The sequence below is a fragment of the Struthio camelus genome, chromosome 5, assembly GCF_040807025.1.
Source record: "Struthio camelus isolate bStrCam1 chromosome 5, bStrCam1.hap1, whole genome shotgun sequence".
Lineage (NCBI taxonomy): Eukaryota > Metazoa > Chordata > Aves > Struthioniformes > Struthionidae > Struthio > Struthio camelus.
In genome coordinates this window covers 69,055,739-69,069,365 of record NC_090946.1, presented here as the reverse complement: position 1 = coordinate 69,069,365, position 13,627 = coordinate 69,055,739, and the positions used below count along the sequence as shown (strand labels likewise).

General features: G+C 38.8%; 1 long non-coding RNA gene across 1 annotated transcript in view; it reads left to right on the top strand.

Annotated features, from left to right (window-relative positions):
* The window catches only part of LOC138067526 (uncharacterized), a 98,721-nt gene that overhangs the window by 26,632 nt on the left and 58,462 nt on the right, over positions 1 to 13,627 (top strand). The gene's annotated exons all lie outside the window — the stretch shown is intronic.

Sequence of the window (13,627 nt, the reverse complement as noted above, 5' to 3'; positions counted from 1 at the left end):
ATGACATCAGAGACCTTTATGGCTCCAGAGGAGCTATTAGATTTTATCTCCTCAAGAATCCTTAGATTAAAGAGTCTTCAATGAGACCTTGACACAATAAAACATAATGATTCCAGAAGAGTTGCTATGTTCTATTGTGTCAATAATTTGCATACTAAGGGGCCCCTCTGGTACCATAGTCCTTGACATTACAGAACATGGACTTGGTACAGACTGAGTGGCAGTTCATACACAGGAATTACATACAGTCCATACACAGGAGTTCATGAATATTATATTTGAAAAAGAAAAGAAGATCTTCACTTGAGTTTTAGTTAACAAAATTAACACAAAAATCCTCTGTTATTTCTTAAGCCCATAAAGACATGAAATATGAGGATAAACTAACACGTCATATAATCCTGATGGCTGGATTCTCAGCTAGTTGCATCAGAATAATTCCATTAACCTCATTTATGAGGATACTATCCTTAGTCTTTGTACTCTGTCATAGCACCTCAAATGTCTTAGTGTTATGTGTTGTGTTATGCAATCCATAGACCAATATGTTTTTCTGCAGACGCATGAATTAAGGAACAAGCAGGTGGTTTAACTCTGAATCTTTTGTGTGCGTGTATGTGGAAGTGACATCCTTAACCTGACTTTAACAGTGATCTGACTCTGTGTGTAATGTGAATATTTCCCTATAGGTGAAGAGTTCCCTCTTTGTGAATAGTTTTTATGTGTGCTAGAGAAGAATTAATGTTTCTGTATAAGATAAGAGAAAGAGACTCAACCATGACTCTTGGAGAGAGCTTCACTCTAGATAGTGGGAAGATTTTTTTTTACTCTGCTGTCCTACTGTTAATAATTGAAGGTAGCTTTTTGGAGAAAGGACTGGCCATATCCATCATTTTGAAGAGGAAATATTTCAGATTCTCTCTGTTTTATGCCATATCAAACAACCCTATAATGCACAATTCACAAGTTGCATGACCAGCTCCAAGTTTCTGGCCTTTGAAAAGTTTGCTATTTTGACTTAAGTATTGAGATATTTCCTCTCTGTTACAAAGAAGATGCATCTTTTGAGGACTGAAGGAAGCCAGAAAGAATATCTCCATTTTCCTTGACAGAATACTTGCTGTGTTCTCCATGTTGAAGACTGGCAAATAGGAACAGACAGATTTACCCTTTTATCCCTTCTTGTTACCCAATGTGGCTTTTAGGTCTTTCTCCAAATGAAGCACTCTGCAAGACATGCAAAGATAAAAGAGAAGGAGAATGAACTCACCTACACAGAGCTTATGAAGGCTTTAACATTTTGATTGATAATGCTTCTGTGCCTGTGACATATATTTTAAAATTCTTCTACAACTGTGAGTGAAACTACTTTTGAGAACACTCTATGTGTGTGTGTGTGTGTGTGTGTAAAATCCACAGAAAATAACAGGATTTTTAAGTTGGAGAATAACCATATTCTGTTTTGTTATGCAAGACTTGTAAAACTCCTGTGATGGAATGGTGGTAACATGAAGCCTTAAAAAGTGATGTGGTCCTTTCCTGAGCTTCGCCTAAATTTATCAGTTTGCTGGGGTTTTTTTGCTTGCTATTCCAAGAAAGAAATTAACACCTTGTCAGCATGGCAGAGGAGAGAAACACAGTGAGTTTTCATAGATCATTGACAACTACTGATCTCTTGTGCACTGTAGGCAGATTGCTCTAAACAGGAGACCTAAATTTATCTCTAGCTAATAGATAGGCTAAGAAAATCAAAGCCCTGATATGCACTTAATGTAGGGGGGAGAGCTTCTGGATTCCTAATCCCGTGTGGTTTTCCTCCTGTAGAAATAATCTTCTATAAGTATGTACCAAAAGTAAATGCTATTTCTAACACAAATGAATTTTGTCCATTTAAAAAATGGATTGCACAGTTTACTGCTCTTCAGACGAATGGTAGTAGGATTCATAATGCACACAAATTTGAAGAAATGTGCCTGTGCAAAGACCAGGAAATCTGTGATCAACTGTTCCTTGAAAGACTGAAAGAAGTTATACAGTATATGTACATCTGCAGAGACCTACAGTGGGTACACTTGTTTCATGATTTTGGATAGTATCTAGTTGGTTTTCTATATGTTTTGCATGTGGCTATTTCAAGAAGGGCTTGATTCTTTTTTTTTTTCCCTACAAAGCACTGACTTTGCTATCACTGTTGTTATTGCTGTGCTAATGTTATCATACTCTTATTATTTTCATTGTGGATGTGTTTGGTGATTCCTGCATGGTATATAACTTTTTTGCAGGCAAAAGCAGGAGCAGCAGTCCCCTTTTAATACAAGCCCCATTAAAAGCTGCCATTCTTAAATTAGCTCAGCAAAAAAAGTGCATTTTATAGTCAAGCAAGCAGTAATTGGACACTGTGGCTATGAGTGGCCCTTGTGGTGTTTGGACCAAGTCCAAATGTACCTTCTGTCTGTCTCTGACACAGGCAGACAATAGTAGTATTATTTACTGTGCTGGCTCTGTGTAATTCGACAGGCCAGCTGCAAGAACAAAGAACCACTAACATTTTGCCCAGCCCTATTCCCAACTGAAGGCCCATCTACATTTCATAAATGATTTCCTAAAATACTAGATTCTCTTTCCTTTCTATAGTCTTTACTGTGCTAATTTAGACAATAAAAGTTAGCCTTGCAAAGAGTATCCTCCTCCTGTGCTGTCATTCATGTATTTTCAATTTTTGGACATCATCCTTATAATAACCCTAGAGTCATTATTAGATATGACTTGCCTCTGTAGTTGTACCCAGGAGTGTGGAACTAGCTGTTTTACTGACTTTCTCATGACTCTGAAGTTAACCAAAGGGACTGGGAATGGGTCGTTTTACTTGATCTAATAAGTCAGTGACCTCTTGTGATGTTATTAAAACGCAGAAGTTTAAAACATATTCAGGAGAAATAACCCTCCTATGTAGCCATGAGAAGCATATGAACGGACACAAGAGGGAGTATTAAGTGGCAGTTAATATTAGCGGGATTGGGATTAGAGATTCTTAGACCTAATATTACCTCTGTCTTTGACTTTGTTTTTACATCCTTGGGCAATTTTTCAAAATGTAACCCATCAAAAACCATGAGACAGCATGTGAACGACCATGTTTCGAATTTACATCCGCTACATTTCCAACCAAGAGAAACATCAGAAGAGATGTTACTGCACATTTTTGCATGCAACCTCAAGCTTTCTGGAAGTTCAAGCATCTGTAAAATGGGTATAACAACATCTCTTTGGGGATGTTTGTTTCCTTCTAAGAAAGGATCCCCTTTGAAAGTGTCGTTTCTAGAGCTGGTATGAGCATAGGAAGTGTTGATTCTTTAAATGAAAAATATGTCCTTTTCTGTAATAAATGTCTCCTATTTTCTCATCCTTTCCCACTGGCAGCCTCTCCACCATCTTTCACTGCCATTGCCCACAGCGGATCCCAGGACTGGATGCAAGAACATCCGCAGGTAAAAGTGGCAGGCAGCATGTACAATGGATTGCGAGCCCATTCTTCTGATACGTGTCCACTAGGCAGGCAGGTTAGCAGGAAGTGGGTGTAGGAGGCAAATTAATTGCAATAAGTAAAGAACTAAAATAAATGACTCCCTTAGGAGACGAGAGAGGAGATGGGAATTTTCTGAGTCACAGTCCCATCACAATTCCTCCGGGGCTTCTCCTAAAGTGCTGCTGCTACATGCCAACCATTACACAAGGCTGAAACAAAAGACTCTTATCTTGTTCACAGAATGCAGTTTCCATAAAGCGTAAGCAAGGTGCTCTCTTTCACAGACATATATAAATACAGTGCACATATCCATGGTGTTCTGTACATAATAATCATAATACTAACAGAGTTCTGTTGAATTCTGGCAAATAAAGCTGAAGAGTTTCTCAGAGTTTCATTATTATGCCAAACTGTGTCTGGCCATGTGAAACACATATAGTGAATTTTTAAATATGATCCTAGGAATCCCTTAAATAATTTGTTAGATGCTTATTAGAAATCTCTTTGCCTACTATTTAGTTGAGATTTATAGACAATTATATCCCTGGAAAAGAAATGCTTTCCAAGTGTCATGGTGTGCGGTAAGCACTGACCAGCACCCTCAGAAAACACACTGCGAGATGACATGATAAAAGCACAAAAGCAGACTTTGTGATTGCTAATCAGCCAACTGGGGCATGCTCGCTGCAAGGCTTGACTTCTTTTAACTACCCTGGCACTTGGGAATACACTGTTGCCTAAAACCACTTTGATTGCCCCCAGTGTTGAGCATAGGTGTTCAAAAAAGTCTGCTTCAGTGCTTCCTACCAGTTGTGTTTGTTTTGATGGACTTATGGAGACCTTGATTTATGTCAGAAAATCTCCAAAATGAGCCTCAGTAGGTACCTAAAACTGCTGAGCTAATTTACTGATAGGTAGAAATTGCCTTGATTTGTCTAAAGTATGGGTCTCCAGCACATTCACAGACGCAGAGAGTTCCTCTGATAAATTATACAACACGAGGTCGGGCTGATGGGCTTTATTTATTTATTTATTTATTTATTAACATGTATTCAACTAAATATGAGTCAGGCAAATTTAAGAGCTTAATCTGAGTTAAAACACGCAACTTGATAAAAGCTATCAAAGATGACAAATACTTTTTAGGACTCCTGAAGAAAGATATACTGCAGGTATTGATGTGCAGGCTTGATTGCTTGCACAGCAGGAAAGCGAGGGTCTCTTAAGTGTGCGAATAGGTTTCTCAAAATGACTAGTTTGACATCAAGCTAATTCTCTGCTGGGAGGTACATGCTAAAGGTGACTAGAAAATTGAAAACCCAAGCGAAATTTGCTTTATTTTGTAGTTCATTAGAGTGAAAACCAAAGAATTTGCAGGATTTCTCAGGAATAGTCATTTCACCTCTGTCTCCACCTGTACTAGCAAATAACCCCTAAATGGAGCATATGCTCAAGATGCAGGTGATCCTCAACAGAAGACTCCCTATGTTTCATGATTTGGGACTCAAAACCAAGTTTCCAATATCCAAGATGAAAGACCTATTTCTTACATCAATGTAGGACAGATTGAACAATTTCATTTCTGGTCCTGAAAAACCTTTTTTTGTTGAAAGTTCTGCTGAACTTGACAAACTGCTGAGGAAAGTTCTGAGTTTCATAAATTGTTATTTTCTAGTGAAATGCATTTTGTCAAAAAAAAATTGAAAGGACAGGCTGCAGGTTGGCTGCACATTTCTGATTTTCCATTTCTAATTTATTCCTTTGCTACAGAGAATTGATAGTGTGCTAAAGAATAACAGAATTGGATGATGTTTTCATATTTTTCATAATTCATCCAGATTGTTCCGGTCCCCAAACAAGGACAGCGCTATTTTCACAAATATTATTTTTAACCTTAGGAATCATTTGCTTCTTTAACAGCTGGTTTAACTGTTGTTTTTGAGGAAATCTTACCAGAAATTGCTTTGAGTATGTAAATACCTTCTGGTCGGTGCCTCAGCTGGCCCATCTGACCACAAACCACAATGATAAGGCTTCAGCCAGGCCTATCATAGAGTCCCTTTTAAAAACAGCCACAAATTATGGGGATAAGTATGGTCTTCTGGCCACAGAATAACAGTTCTTAACCATGATTAACCTTTCTACATAACACTGACTCATTGTTGAAGCTATTAGAACTGGAATTCCTCTGCTTATCACATTGCTGCTCAGGAATAGGTTTTTCTTTCCTATAATTTGTAATAGTATGCAGTAAGGCTTTTGTACTTGTAGTAGGAGATAGTATAGTAGCAGTATACTGAGAAAGAATGCTCAAGGATTGACAGTTCTCTGAAAGTTTTCCAGGTACGGGGTTGTCCATCTATTCAACAGAATGTACTATGCTAACACAAGGGTGAATAAAACGGTAGTTTTGTACCTCATCTACTTAACAAATCAAATGAAAACAGCCAGTTTGCTGTTAAAAATAGTTTTATTTTTGATAGGACACATCTTAAATTTTGTTGATTATTCACCATTCCTTGCACTGTGAAAAATACACAGTATATTATCAGAAAGTTTTGATTCATTGGACACAGGTTTTAGACAGATCTGCAAGAAATTTTCCTGATTCTGCCAGTTGGGAAAAGTTAGATTTTGACTGGAAGACAAAAAGAAACAGGCAATGCTTTGCAGAACTTAACTGCACAGAAAGAGGATTAAAAATATATATATATATTCAACATTCCGTCTGTTTCTTAGTCTTTGCTCTGGTTCCTGTAGTACTGTCATATCAATCTTTAGTCTTACGATGTTTTATTAATGTTTGCTGTGTGTCAAAAATTGATAATTATTAGTAAAGATTATCTGCATCACAGGCACCTCACAATTTATCAGTAAATTACTATGTAATTTGACCTCTCCCAGAAAAGAGCACTCAAAACACATTCAAAACTAGAAGAGGAAGACAGCATTCTGACAAAGTAAAATTAGCACTCAGTAAATCTCCCTCAGTGTCTAATCTTGAATCACAATGATGCTGACGTGTTTGTATGTGCACAAATATGTTTGTGTATACTTACACACAGACATATACACCCTTATCCCTCTTTTTATAAAACTATTTTGATGCCATTTAAATGTTCTGAACATTTTTCCCATATTTTACCATACTTTGTATCACAGTGAAGAGTGCCTATAAATATCCACAAAAGATGAGTAGAGAATCAAATATGAATTTAATTAAAAGGAGTTAATACTAAGGTATTTCATCTGATAAGAGGCAATATCAGTTAGGGACTTACTAAGGTATATTTTGTAGTCATCGGGGCTTTGGCTTATCTTACTTCTTCCTGTTTTTCTCAAATCACTGTGTGTGGGATATGTGCACTGAGGACTGGAGTAGCTAAAAGCTACAGGCAACATTCTGCTTTCTGTTACCCCAGAACAACCTTTTGGATTTCCAAGAGGGTGCAGCCAGGTAACTAAGCGTAAAAATGCAAACAGCTGCTGAGTTGCGTCCCAGACGTGAGGCAACTTTCTTGGTGGTCAAAGTGATTTCTGCCTGTGGAAAACTTTTGAGATAAAAGAATTGCAATATGCAGGGCTCAGATTAACCACATTCCATATATACAAACTGTGACTGCAAGAACTGATGAGAACTATTCCAGGACAGAATTTATCCCATCATCTGCTGTATATAATGAGTCATTATTTTTGTTAAAATGATGATTCCGCCTCTGATGAAAGGATAAAAACGACTTCTTTCATTAGGGTGAGACCGAACCTTAAATGCTTGTGATGACTTTGGATGAGAATCTAAATCTTTCAGAGGATAGGCATAACTAGTATAAACGTTGCACACTTTCTTGACTCTTGCGTGTTCACTGAGACATTGTCAGCCAATGACAGAAATGTTCTCAGCTGCTCACTGTTTGCTAATGACAAAACAACTATCTAAATTGAATGTTTGATTCTATTTAAAGGTCAGCACGAGTGACTAATTCTAAATTATATAATTATGCTAAGAAAGCAGAGTTAAGAAGCTGCTAACCTGTATCATAGAGAGTCATCTGTGAAATTCTAATACTGTTGTTTTGAAAGATTTCTGTTAAATGAGCATCAAGTGACTGTTACCATTGTGGTAATGAGATGGTGTTACTAACAGGATGTGGCACAGATGAAATCTATAAGAAAGACCTTGCATTTTTGAGGGATGTTAAATAACAAAATGAATGCTTGAAAATTATTTCAGGTCACCCCTTTTTAGGAGAATTCTTCTTCCCTGTCCAAAACGCACAAACACACATGGGGACATTCTTCTTTCCTCTTCCTCCCCCTCCCTCCCCCCTCCTAATGCCTTGATAAAGTATTTAGTTTTCAAATAAGTGGCACGGACTTCTACAGTAGGTGAATCACTTCCAAAGACATAAATGCATGTCAGACCTAAATAAGCAGATAAGTATAACATTATAGGCATTTTATTGATAGGTTTTCCAGACTCTATCGTTATAATTTATTTGTATCACAGTAGTTCCTAAAAGATTGATCAGAATTGTAGGCATTCAGTACTAGTAATATATGGAGCAGAATAATTGTCGTCCCTGGAAACAGCACTGAATTGAGAACTATTGTCACCCCCTTGATATTTTGCTATTCTCTTTCTCTTGAGCTGTGTTATGTAAAACTAATCTTTCCTGTTGTTCCTGAACTGATGGTCCTTCTCTCTTGCCACCTTCTCCCCTACCAAACTGAAAGAACTCAAGCTGGTTTGAGAAAAGTCCAGTTCAGTTCAGCTCTCTGTCTGGCCTTTTCCAACAATTGCTCCTGCCACTGTTGCACTAACAGCCTTACCGCAGCCCTGTGTTTAAGATGCTGGCTTTTTGTGTGCTTCATTTATAAATCCTGTTGGTGGAAACATTACTGTAACTGGACCCAGTAGGAGTCTGACACTCTCATTGTGACTAGCTGTTTATTGTGCAAGCTGCTGACTAACTCGCAGTAACTAAAATATAATTTTCCGAAATAGACACAGATGACAAACAGATAATCACTGCAGAGAGCCAATATAACTAAAGAGTACACTCAAGGATCTTTTAGGTGTACTTCACAGGCTCATTATAATCAGCAAACGGATCTTAACTCAGGCTGTCACCTACTCAAAACTATTCCTTATTTTCAAGGCACTGTCTCATCTTGCCACTTCAGATAAAGCAAAGGGGGTCCAGTCATGTGCTTTGGTAGCACTTAGCTCTCTGATGGCATCCAAATACTGTTCTTTTCCATCCTAAAAAATCCCTGTGACTCCCTCTTCCTGTTTCCCTAGTTGGAAGGACCTGTTCTCTCTGGGGAACAGGATCACTCCGGTCAGGGCGAGCGGGCTCCCTTCCCACCTGCGCCTCAGGAGCTGGTCAGTCCTTTAGCTTTGGGCTGAAGAGCTGCAGCTTTTACTGCAGTCAGTTTATGCTTACGTTGGTGTATTGCACTTACTGAGACGCTCAATATGGCTACCTCGTACGTGGCCTTGTAGCCATTATTTCTGAGCAGAGATAGCGGGAAGGCAGTCATACTTCAGGAAGATTTGAACAAAAAGACCTAAGATGATGGAGATCAGAAAGTATTCAGCTGACATACAAGCAAACAAAGGAAAGCAAACACCTTGACTTAACTGAGGGGGCACAGGGCAAAGATATTGCCAAGAATTCAGTTATCCTTGACTAGAATAAATAAGTAAATCCCTTGAGAATGGGACCCTGGGCACTTAAGCAACAGTAAAATAAATTAAAATCCTGTGTCTGATGATAAAATACAATGTAGCTTCAGTGTAAGATTTCTTGCTACCCTAAGGAGGCTGTTTCTAGAGGCCTCTGCTGTTCATCTGTCTCATTAAATGAAACCTGTCATAGGAAGATCCTCCTCCACCCCACCTCCAAAAACATGCATACATTTTTAAAAGCTTCTAAACAGGAGATTTTCAGCGAGATTTAGGAGTCTAGGGCCAGTGTCTAAATTATGGGCGCAGAGGTGCCTGACTTCAGTCTTTGGGTCTTAACCCTAACCTGACAGTGCTCATGGATGTGCTGAAGGGGCACCAGCCTGGGTCGTGGAAGGATACAGCCACGCGCATGGGGCTCTGTGCCCAAGCTAGTGACACAGGCACTGACACTGCTGCCGCACCCAGCCTGGTACATGTTCGTGGTGCTTTGAATAAAGCCATTGAACACCCTAGAGTGGGTCTCTCGCCATGAGCAGATCTTCTTGACAGATTTTGAAAAGGATCTTTTTCTGCCAAATATGGAATGAAAAGAAATTCTAACAGCTGGGGGGGAAAAGATTATATATATCTATTGCTCTCTTTATATCTCAATAACCGTATCTCCCCCATGAAATGAAATTAAGCATTCCGGCCTGCCATAATTAGGCGCTGTGGTAACGTCTGTCATACAAATCACAATACTAATAGTAATAATTTAAAAGCAAAAAGATAATAAAAATACTGACAACAATGTAACTTGCAATTTTTCATATTTGGCGGGGGTGGGGGGGGAGCAGGTAGCTTTAGTTTCGGAAAAACTACAGTTATCAACTACCTTCCACAAGCAATCTAAAAAAGTTTTGACATTAAGGATGTCAGTGGCAGTTGCAGGTGATGTCAGGGCATGCTGTGCAGGATACTGCAGCCTGTCTACCCCAGTGTGAGAGGGCTTGTGACACGTCTTTTCAAACAGACATAATATCTTTTTCATTAGTATTTTTCCCTCTCAGATTAGACTGCCTTGTTAACTCATCCTCCCTGGCATCTCTTAGTTAATGCTTCTGCCTTGCAAGCCATTTCGCACTGTCTGATCAGTCTGGGATCACGTTTGGGATTGGGTCATGTAACGGAGAGCAAGTCTGAGGGGATATTCAGACTCAGGAAATATTCAGACATTTACATTCACACACACAGGATGCAGCATTTTCTACCACTGTCCTTACAAAAAGAGAGAGAGAGAGAAAGAGAGAGAGAGAAAGAAAGAAAGAGAGAAAGAGAAGGAAAACAGAAAGGTAGATATAAACCCTCCCACTTTTTGTCTAGAAGCTTGTTTATTATAATGCACAGTAGACCATAAAATCTTATTTGAATATAGAATTCTGTGACAGACAACAAAAAGCTAATTTTCAAATCTCTGTAAACACAGAGAATGAGAGCCTTGCATATGCAGCAAGGCTCTCCATCTTCATGTCCTTGTGCTCATTATAAAGGCATGGACGCAGAGCATGGTTTATAGAGTGATGATAAAATATACCATGGCACCTGGGCTCCCTGCAGAGCCCTGAAGATTTATCTGTCTTTAGGTGAGGTACTGAACAGGGATGGCTCACTCCCATTGCTGCATTGGTGAACTTAAACCTAGACTTGAAAGGATCACTCGTCTGGTGAGAATAATTTAGTCTTTACCCATTCCAGAGTCCTCCCGTGTCTGTATTTTAATAAAGGACCTCAGTTTACACAGTTGTGCTGAACTTTATTCTTTTGGTTTTGTGATTTAAACTATGTGCATTAGGATGTCTAATGGTAGTTTTATCTCCGCAGAAGCCCTGCTTGAGTAGAACAGAGCATGTCTGCTCTTTGTGCTCGTGTTCACAAAACGAAGACCTTGAAGAAGGGTATGTGGCTGAAGCCAGATTGTAAGCAGAGAGCAGTAAATCCATGACACTATTAAGCATGTTCTAAGATTTATACTGTTGCATCAGTCTTAGTTATATTTGTGAGAAACTCCTTCCTTGTTCTGTGTTTATCATGTGATATAAATGTATTTTTAATGGAAGATACTTTATCAAGTCTATGCTTTTGAAATTACTTTATTAACACAATCAGTAACCATTTATTTAATCATTTAGAAATTTAGATGGCAATCTTCCTTTAAACAGGTGTAAAACTACAGAAATGAACATATTCTTTGCTTTTGAAGGTGCAGTTTTCTGAATCGTAACATTTTCTAACTTCTACAGATGATTAATATGATGGTCAACAGTACTAGTCTTAAAAATGTGAACATGAAATTTTGATTAGTCAGAAATTTATTCTCATCATCTGCTTGTACTATGGGAAAGTAGGATTGTCTCAACTGAGTTGCACACTTCTGCCTTATAGCCTTTGACTAACACCTAACAGAAAAAAGGATAGACCTTAAAGAGCTATTGATTGAAAAAGATAACACAACAATGATAGTTTACTACTAGGATCCATAATACACCGTATATGGTTACCATTGGGAAAAAGTATCAGACCTCCTTCAAGCACGACATTGTTTGTGCAACCACAGTGGCTTTAGTGAGGCTTCTCAAAAGAGTAAAATTAAAATATTTTGGAATTTTTGGCGGTCAGACCCATCCAAGTCCTAGGCTAGAGAGGGATCTATAATACAGTTAAGAATTTAAACTAGCTCTCCCGAGATTTTCAGGGAGCATAAAACAGGAAGGGGTGCATCTATGCTTGTAACTTTAGGTTAAGAAAAAGAAACAACAAATGGAGAAATCTTTCTTCGCAGGCCTGCCAAGGCATATGCTATTTATAGTTCTAAAACCAATTCCAGTTCTATTTTGAAATTATAGAGAAGGCTCCTATGTTTTGATGAGCACCTGTACCCTTTCTTGGTGTCTGGGAGTGCCGTTCTCCTTGTGTGCTGTCTCATCACATTCCCTAGAACTACTGTACAGGAATATTTCTCCACTGAGCCAGTCCTCCTCATCGTGGTAGTAAAGGGAAGCTGGTCTTTCCACTTGAGCAGCATTATGGGGGTCTGAGAGCCACTTCCTCACAGCTGGACTTTCATACCTATAACACACATTTCTTTGTGGTTGCTTGCTTGTGAAAGAGAATGAAAGCAGAATAAGTCGGGGTTCTTTTTACTGCATATAGAGCCTGACATCTGGCAAGCATCTGGTTAGGGGCTCTTATCAGGAAGGATGGTGGTTAGCACATTTTACAGGTATAGGACCTTTAATCTGCAAAAGACTTGGGGTTGGAGCTGATTAGGCATTGTGAAGTAGCTTGGTTTTTACCAGAGGAAGCAGATAGCTTTACAAGTAGAGGGCAGCCAGAGATCTGCTACTTTTTCTTCTAGAACTGTTGTAATTCTGCATTAGGATGCCCAAATACTATGTTGCCAGTGTTAGCAGCAGTTACCATGACTTAACAAAACAGTCTAACTTTCCCTTTTAGTATAATGTTTCTGCTTGACAGAGCGATTGAAAATGGGAGTTGGTCACAGCTTTGCCTCCTTGTTTTAAAAACTGAAAGTAAGTTGTTTTATAGCTTATGTTGGCTCCAGAATCCAGGTTCCACTTCCAAAAATCAGTGATTAGTGGACTAGTTATGAAGGGTACAGACCTTGTGCTGATCCCTTCCTTGATTCTTTGCATGTAACTTATTCCATATCGATTTAAAATAATTTCCTATAGAACTTAGTGCTGTCAGTAAGAATAGGCTTAAATAAAAGCACACATTATACAACCAGCTTTTAGCTGAATTAGAAATGATGCTGGATAAAAAGCAGAGGTTGTGCTTGAAGAGAGTTGACAGAGTGGAGAAAGTCAGCATACATATTGGGCCTTGCACAGCCTCTCAGAATTTTAGCGGAAAATGGAAGCTGCTTCTTCTGCTTATTTAGTGATGACAGCTTCAGAGAAGGAAAAATAAGCCAAACTGTAGGCTAATTATTAACCTTTAGGGAAAAATTGTCTTCTGTTGCTAATAGTGCTTGTGGCAGCTGCAAAAATGTAGCACCAGTGTTCTGCATCATCTTAGAGAATGGTGGTATGTGCTAAGAGCTAGAGGGATTGCAGGCCAAAAAGTTTATTCCTGCAGCAGAAATGTTCTGGCAGATGGATGACTCTTGCAGGTACAGGCAGGAGTGGGAATGAAAAGAATACCTTTTGATAACAAAATAAATATATGTTGTCTATAAATTAAGGAACTGCTCCCTATAACCAGTATCTCAGTCCCCTAACAACTTCATTTTGACTGGGAGAAGCCACCAGCAACACTAGCTACTTCCTACTCCTCTGCACTTAAAGACTGCAAATAAGTTTGTAGAGCATTCTGCCTTAAGTGAGAGAGGGAAGTGCCTCTGTCCGTTT